This window comes from Cyphomyrmex costatus, unplaced genomic scaffold (assembly GCF_001594065.2).
Source record: "Cyphomyrmex costatus isolate MS0001 unplaced genomic scaffold, Ccosl1.0 scaffold932, whole genome shotgun sequence".
NCBI classification, from domain to species: Eukaryota; Metazoa; Arthropoda; class Insecta; order Hymenoptera; family Formicidae; genus Cyphomyrmex; species Cyphomyrmex costatus.
Genome location: NW_017280520.1, coordinates 259473 through 268027, shown reverse-complemented (window position 1 = coordinate 268027; position 8555 = coordinate 259473). Strand labels below are relative to the sequence as shown.

Genomic DNA, 8555 nt, shown 5'->3' with positions numbered 1-8555 from the left:
ATATGATCATATATATTATGTTATATTATATTACATTATTATATTATATTATATTACATATTATAATACACTGTTATAATAATTTTGTTACTAATAAATTGATTATTAAACGTTAATGTTAAAAAAATTATACTTGTGCATAGTGATTTTATATATGTAATAATCACTTTACATTATTTCAAATAATTGTCAGTCATTATGCATGAATATTTAGAGAGAAATATTACGTATTTTGAATATGTCCCAATACTCCGACAAGTTCAGATGGGTAGGCATTTATGCCCCCATGTGCAGAAAGTATTGCTTTCTTTTACAAGTAATGAAGTTAGTCTACAGTTATACATGGATTACTTATAGCATATGATTATAAATCTACCTTTGCAAATTTTTTACGATCAAAATGTTATATTACTACGTAAATATATAGTGTGGCAAAACGATAATTACAACATACAAGAGAGTGCCAGTCGTATAAAAACTTTATTTTAATATTTATTCCGCAAAAAAAGGATCCATTATATATATCACGACAATAATAGATTTCTACACACAAAAACTGCTTAGGTAAATAAAAGTGAAATACTATGTACACACTTTTAAGTTCCATACAAATCATTTATCGGCAAGCGTGCAATTTTTACGTTTCATTCTTTATTTAGTTATCGATGAGTAACACATGTTTCTCTCTTGGGCTTTTCAATAATTACAATTAAGTGCTAAACGCTATTTAGAAATAAAATTATAAAATAAAATTTATCTATTTTAATATCACGTTTGTGTTATTATTTCATTTTAATTAATACTATGTTATTATTTCATTTTAATTAATACTACACACACAAAAGAAGCATTTTGTTAGTTTTATAAAATATTAATAAAATATAATTATGCTAATATATACTATAAGAATTCTATATACGAGTGAAAACAAATTAAAAGAAAAATAACTGCAACAAATATTGTAAAAATATCAAAAATAGCTATATAGGACAAGCAAAGCACAATAGAGAGAACAGATAGTGCTAAAATATATTAAATTCGTGACCATTAGTAGCAACATTCTGGAATATGTTACACAGATTGTAACGGCTGTAAGCGTGATAATTGTGAAACATCTGTTTTAAGAAAAAATAAATTAGTATCTATATAAATATCTGTAATATAACACATATATTGTATAATATATTATGCAATGTATCCGTGTGCGGCATTTTCTCTCTCCTTTATTTTTCTTCTTACGTATAACTGTATCTGTGTGTTTCCTAGTGTGGGTGTAAGTGTTTTAGTAATAATATTATTAAAGTAGAAATAACTAATGTTCTCTTTCCAACAACAGGATAATTATTATATATAATATTATGGATCGCGCGGGAAATTCAGCATCATGTTTCTGATTGCAGTAGTACATACGTACGATGATTATGTCTCTAGTTTCGACACTTCTCTGCATGGCATTGAGATATTTCATTATTAACATGCGTCTAGACATTATGGACAATGAGAATCAAACGTTATCAACGGAAAAGCTGTCGGCTCAGTACGATTACGTGATAATTGGCGGGGGATCAGCAGGAGCTGTGTTAGCCAGCCGATTATCGGAGGACGAAAATTGCACCGTTCTTCTGCTCGAAGCTGGTGTCGATGAAGTTCCTTTGTCTGACGTGCCATGGTTGTATCAGTCATTACAGCGTACGTATCTGGATTGGGACTTCAAAACGGAATCATCGTCTAATTATTGTTTGGCAATGCATAATCATCAATGCAGGTGGCCACGTGGCAAGGTATTTTAGATACCTTAATTGTTTTATAGACAAAAATGTGCATATATAGAAAATAATATACATAAGTAAGAATTAATTTGCTCTACAACAAATGAAGATGTTGAGTTATAATGTTTGGATGTCGAAAGGTAATTGATAGTTCAACTAAAACATAACTTTTTACAATGGCCTATTATCGACAATATAACCAGCAAAAGTCATTTTACGAGAAAAAGAGAGAGAGAGACTCAAAAGAATACAATTATAGAATAAAAATTAAATTATTAATTTGTTATTTGATAAAAGATTTAAATTCTAACACTTAATATTGACTCTGATTGGCATTTGTGCTTTTATGATTCATACTCTCCAAAACTTTCTATTATTTTTTTTTGTAAAATAATTTTGTAAAATAAAACATTTACGGTTTTTCAAATTTAAACAATCTTAATGTTGTATTGAATGATCATTAGGATTGTATTAAAAATGAACCGTTATAATTTTTTTTTCCTCTTTCGATTCGATGATTGTTTTCATATCAGTTGCAGGATTCTCTAAACGTTTTTTCGATAATTGTTGTTATCGTTAACTAGCGACAGCCAATGAGAGCCGCGCTTTCTTTTAGAATTGTCCTGCCATTGGCTGTCGCTAGTTAACAATAGCGACAATCATCGATAAAACGTTTAGAGAATCCCGCAACAGGGTTATAAGGTTGAAGATTTACTAATTTCATTTAAATTTAATGTACAAGTGAATATCAGTACGAAACGTATCTGTCGAAAGAAAAGAGTTTAAAAATTTAAAGAAACTTTTTGAAAAAAGTATTTTATAATATTATTAACGTGGTAAATAGAGGCAATTTTACAATAATTTTTATATAAAACATTTTTTAATATCTTGAATACTTTTCAGATACAACAAAGAGAAAAGCTAAAAACCACTTCACTTATAAAGAGATTTTCTTCTTAAAACCATTTTTTTTGTACTCCAATTAATATTTTTTTAATTCATTTATCTATGTAATCTATACCTATACCATATACACTTTCATTAAAATCATACAAAGTTTCATAAAATCAAATTTGACACTCGCAAAATTTCCCTTGTAAATATCTTCGCTTGAAACTTTTTTAAATCTACAATATATTTACGAAATCGACAATATGTTTCTGTACAGTTTTTACCTCTATTGTAGAAGCAGTCAATAAGAAACATTTTCCTTTGCATTCATGCTGATACTTATAAACTTGGCTTGTACAACGAGGCTCAAATATTCAACCCTAATCAGAAAAACGTCGAAAAGGAGGAAAAAAAGTGTAACGGTTCACATATAACGGTTTTAATCCTAGCACCATTGTCATCCAGTACCATTTATTATTGGAATTTGTCTTCATTTTAATGGAAAATATTAGAGACTGTTTTGATGTAATTCTCAAGGTGTTAGGTGGTAGCAGCGTATTGAATGCAATGCTTTACATTCGTGGTAACAAAAGGGACTATGATTCTTGGGCGGCTCTTGGTAACGTGGGATGGGATTACGAGAACGTTCTGCCGTATTTCAAGAGATCCGAAGATGCCAGAGCCGAGGAACTCGCCAACTCACCTTATCATAAAAAAAATGGATATTTGACTGTGGAACGTTTCAAGTATAATCCACCGATAGCCGATTATATCGTTCACTCCGGTGAAGAGTTAAGATACAAAGTGCGCGATGTGAATGGCGCAAATCAGACCGGTTTTACATATTCTTTTGGTACTTTGAGAGATGGATTAAGATGCAGCACTGCTAAAGCTTATCTCCGACCCGCTTTAAAGAGAAAGAATCTATACATCAGCTTGGAATCGTTCGTGGAGAAAATACTAGTAAAAGAAGGTTCAAAAAATCTAAATTGTTCTTCTTTCAATTTTTTTTTTTTTGACAAGTTACTAATACTAGATTAACGTAATATACATTTTATTATGTTGTACGTAATGTAATAGAAATATAAGTATTAATTTCTGATCAAATTATTAGACATTACTCATGGGGTGATAATGCAGTTGCAATAAATCAAGTTGTGATTTCGATGATGTCGCAGGTATCACGTAAAGAAATAAAGATAAAAGAAGCGATTCGTTTGCAGATGATACGTCGAAGGTGGCGTACGGAGTCCTGTTCCGCAAGGGTAAAAGACGTTTCACAGTTAGCGCGAAACGCGAAGTGATTCTCTCTGCAGGTGCGATACAGTCGCCGCAACTATTGATGCTGTCGGGAATTGGACCGAAGCATCATCTCAAGAAGATGAATATATCTGTGGTGCATCATGCACCCGGTGTAGGACAAAATCTTCAAGATCATGTAGGGATGGCCGGGATAATCTATACCATCGATCCTCCGCATAGCAAATCAGAACAAAACAAATTTAGTATAAAACAATCTGACGTTAGAAAGTTGAGAAATATTCGAGAATTGCTGTGGAACAGTTCTGGTCCTCTTTACACGACAGTATTCAGTGCTGGAATGGCGTTTTTCAATACCAAGTAAGCGATATTATATCATCCACGTGGGAGGATTCCGTTTGCCTACATCTTATTTGCCTACAAGCAGTTTTGTGCACAAATATAAAATTAAAAAATAAAAACATATTTACAAGCACTATTTTCTACTTTAAAAACATAAATTCTGTTTAAAAAGACAAATTCTCGGCTTTAAAAAATAAATTCTCTACACAACACTTTAAAAATATATATTTTATTTATATTTTTAATACAATGCGCAAAAGCGCATGTAGGTAATCGATCTGTAGGCAAATGAGATGCAGGGCTAATGATGCTGTAAGCTATAATACATGTAAGCTAATATGACATCGTTTCTGAAAGTTTATTTGTACGTAAAAGTGTATATAGACGATCAAGCTGTATGCAAATAGGATGTAGGTAAACGGTGCTGTAGGTAATTGATTTGTAGGCAAAAGGAGCCGTCTTCATATATGTACATATAATACATATGTGCTTTCTCCTCCCTCCCCCCGAAATTTATCAATCATCATTCATGGCAGAATTAAGTTTATAAATTGAATAATAAACTATATTTAAAAAATAAAATTCCTTTAATAACAATAATCAATTTGTTCAAAACAATCTTATGCTGCAGATATGCAGATGAGATCGATTATCCGGATATACAGCTGATATTCTCGGCCTTCTCGGATTATGGAATTCTCACAGCAAATTTATATGGGGTTGAATCAAGTACCATCACTGGATTGTATGAAAATATCACAGAAGATACTCAAGCTTTCGGAATTTTTCCGCTTCTTTTAAGACCACGCAGCAGAGGCTTCATCGAGTTGAAATCGATTGATCCGGATGAGGCTCCCGCTATTATTCCAAATTATTTCAAGGACTCGCGTGATCTTCAAGTTCTAGTATGTTATTATCATTTAATGGACGCAAAATGATACAATAGCTGATTTAGTGACTAACTAGTTTTTAGTAATAATGATAGGATCAATTGGTATATATGACTGAAATATTTAATTTATATAAATATTTTCTTCAGCGCTCGCGATAAACGCGAATCGATAAGACGGGGTTTCGTACAAATTACAAATTAACAATAGGATAATGAATTGTTAAATGTAATATAATCAGTTTTTGAGCATGGTCGGAGACACTACCGCATCTCCTGATCTCAATCATAAATAGAATTTCTAAAAAATAAATCTCCGTATTAAGTCAATATTGAGTCATGTAGTACAGAGTTTTTCAAGAATTAAAATAATTTATCAATTTTAATTATTATCATTAAAAAGAAATAGTTCAGGAGGCTTGCGTAAAAATGCGTATAAGGACTTGAAAGAGGATTATGCTAATTTCATAGGTAGAGAGCGTGAAATTTATGGAAAGAATAAGGCATACTCGTCTTATGCGGAAATTAAATGCTCGTCCAAACCCAAATCCGATACCAGGATGTTCACAGTTTGATAGCTCGTCGGACAAGTATTGGGCTTGCTACGCACGCCATTTCACATCAACGATATACCATCCAGTTGGCACATGCAAAATGGGCCCTGCCAATGATAGCTACGCCGTCGTTGATGCTAGATTAAGAGTTCACGGGATCTCAAGATTACGAGTGATCGACGCGTCGATCATGCCACATATAGTTTCAGGAAATACTAACGCACCAACGATTATGATAGCAGAGAAAGGTGCAGATTTGATAAAGGAAGATTGGCAATCCTGTTTTGGCACATGCTAAAGATTGTATTTCGCAAGTGATCAATACAGAGTATCGCTATCTTTCATATTACTATATCTATGTATAACATAATCGATATATTTATAATAATCGATTATAAATCAATAGTTTCAACTTTAATTGTGATTTTCAATTTTGGTAATAATGCTAATACAACTGTATACAATCAACATATGATTGACATTTTTTTAGAAAGATAATAAAACGTTTATAAATATAGAAATTGTGTGTGTTTGCAAAGTCCTTACTTTTACAGAACACTAATTATGATATAATTTATAGAATAAAAGTATATATTGTAAAATAAGTTTTCTTGTATCAATTGTATAAGATCTTCAGCAGACTATAGGTATGTATATCGCGCTATTCGTATATATGCGCATGCGCGTATTCTCAATGTATTTCTATTAAGTTTAATTGATGTTACTGGATGAATGATGAATGCACATATATGTACAATGAAATAAGAAGCTATTTATTGGTATACAATAAGTTACTAATTTAGGGCCAGTTGTTTCATCTTCGAATAAACTGTGTAGTAATTTATCTATTAGATAAACAAAAGAGTAAAGGAGAACAAGAGAATAAGACAATGAGCTAAAATTTACTGAAAGGTGGAACAACCCAACCTTGATGTAATATGACGGGTAAAAAACGGCACAAATATACATATTTATTCGTATCGTTACATACACGACATGCGTTACATATCTATGCATTAAGAACAAATTAATTACTACCCGGATTTTAAAAACTTTTTGAATCTATTGCTTTCAAATAATATCACGTCTATATTTATAAATCACTATTTGATTTAATAAAACGGATTAATCAGTGTTTACGGATGGTATCAGTGTTGCATGTAAGAGGGAAAAATTTTCATCGTTTGGGTTCGTAAAAATTTTAATTTAAATACTTATGTATATGGGAAATTATAACGATTGAATTCTTACAAGTGTAGGATCGGTATTATTAGTTGTTAGGTGAATTCAAACCTTTTATCAATATTTATCAATATTTTAACAAATATTTACACTCTTTGACCGTACTCGAATATTTTTTCACTGCATAGTCATGTTATATTCAGTATTTCACGATTTGAGAAACTGTACAGACAAAATAACAGATTGGACATCATTTTCGATATTCTACTAAATAATAAATAAATTGATATATGTGGTTTTGAAACTTATAACAAAATTGTAATGATAAAAACACATTTACCACTTCCAATAAAAGGGACGATGTTAACCAAAGCAAATTGTTACGGCAATCTCTTTTACAAAAGAGAAAAAATATCCTCCTGAATGTAAAATTTGTGATCACATAATTTACGGTGTATATAAGAATTACAGTTTAAAAAATCATCTGCTAAAAAAAAAAACATGCATTAAGTAAGGCAATTAGAAAATTAATGTTAAATACAGGTCATTCCGATATATCCAAATGGTATTAAATCTAAATTTTTATATAAGATATTTTTCTCACAATCAGAAATGCTTACTTTTCAAGATATTTAAGCTATTTAAGGGGTTAGGGACTTTTTATACGCTCAGTATATAAGACATAAAATATTATATTGTAGATACGTAGATGTTTGCTGACGATATCATGATAAATACATAAAGACGTGTTAAAATATGCACAGCAAATATTTAATTTTTGATAATTACATTGATAATAACGAAAAATGATATGATAATCCATGATAGATAATATATAATAATTACGCAACTTGAAAAATATACTCAACAACAAAATTAAAGCATCACTTATCCTGCCCTCCAAAAATAGGCAAATTTCAAAAGAGTGTAACTTCGTTAAGAATGATCGTAAAAAAATTTGTAAAAAAGCATTTTAAAACTTTGAAATCTCTACTTTCGAAAATGGTAATTGATATTTTGATTTGATTAATTCTTTACGAAGTTATGCTGACACAAATGAAAGTGCGTCAAATCTCAAAAATTTTTACTAACTTTGAGAAATTCCACGGCGTGAATTAAAAATCGTATAAAAATTCGGTCTACAGCATTCAAAAGCATGAACCTTTACCTTTAATTTCTTTTCTTGTTGAGCTCTGTAAGATTTTTTTTCACCGAGTTATTCAACGTTGAAGTAAAAATGACTCTTTTGCTGATATTAAATGACTCTAATTTTGTTAAAAACCTTCTGGATATATCTCCAAAATATTTCAAATTATTGCCATTCTCCGATAATTTTGAATTAACGATAGCATTTAACGATGACATATCATTGCACGTTGGTTACAGCCGTTAAAATATGAATACATATTATTTCAAATTCACATGTGTACGCATGTATTTACTTTTCAATTACAATATGTATTGACGCGTGATCCATATGTACAAGTGTGTGATACATGTTGCTAAATCGAGTCTTTTTTTTCCACCGCGCAAATATACAGTGTTTTAATGCTTATTCATATATCCGAAATGTTTACATTTTGCGACAAAGAGTTCATTTTTTTCCCTGTAAACCAGTATAAATTACTACGGTACTTGATCAGGATGATAATAAGACAGCAAGTAAGA

General features: G+C 30.7%; 1 protein-coding gene across 1 annotated transcript in view; it reads right to left on the bottom strand.

Moving 5' to 3' along the window:
• Window positions 1-8555, bottom strand: part of Flo2 (flotillin-2) — a 98487-nt gene that overhangs the window by 14631 nt on the left and 75301 nt on the right. The gene's annotated exons all lie outside the window — the stretch shown is intronic.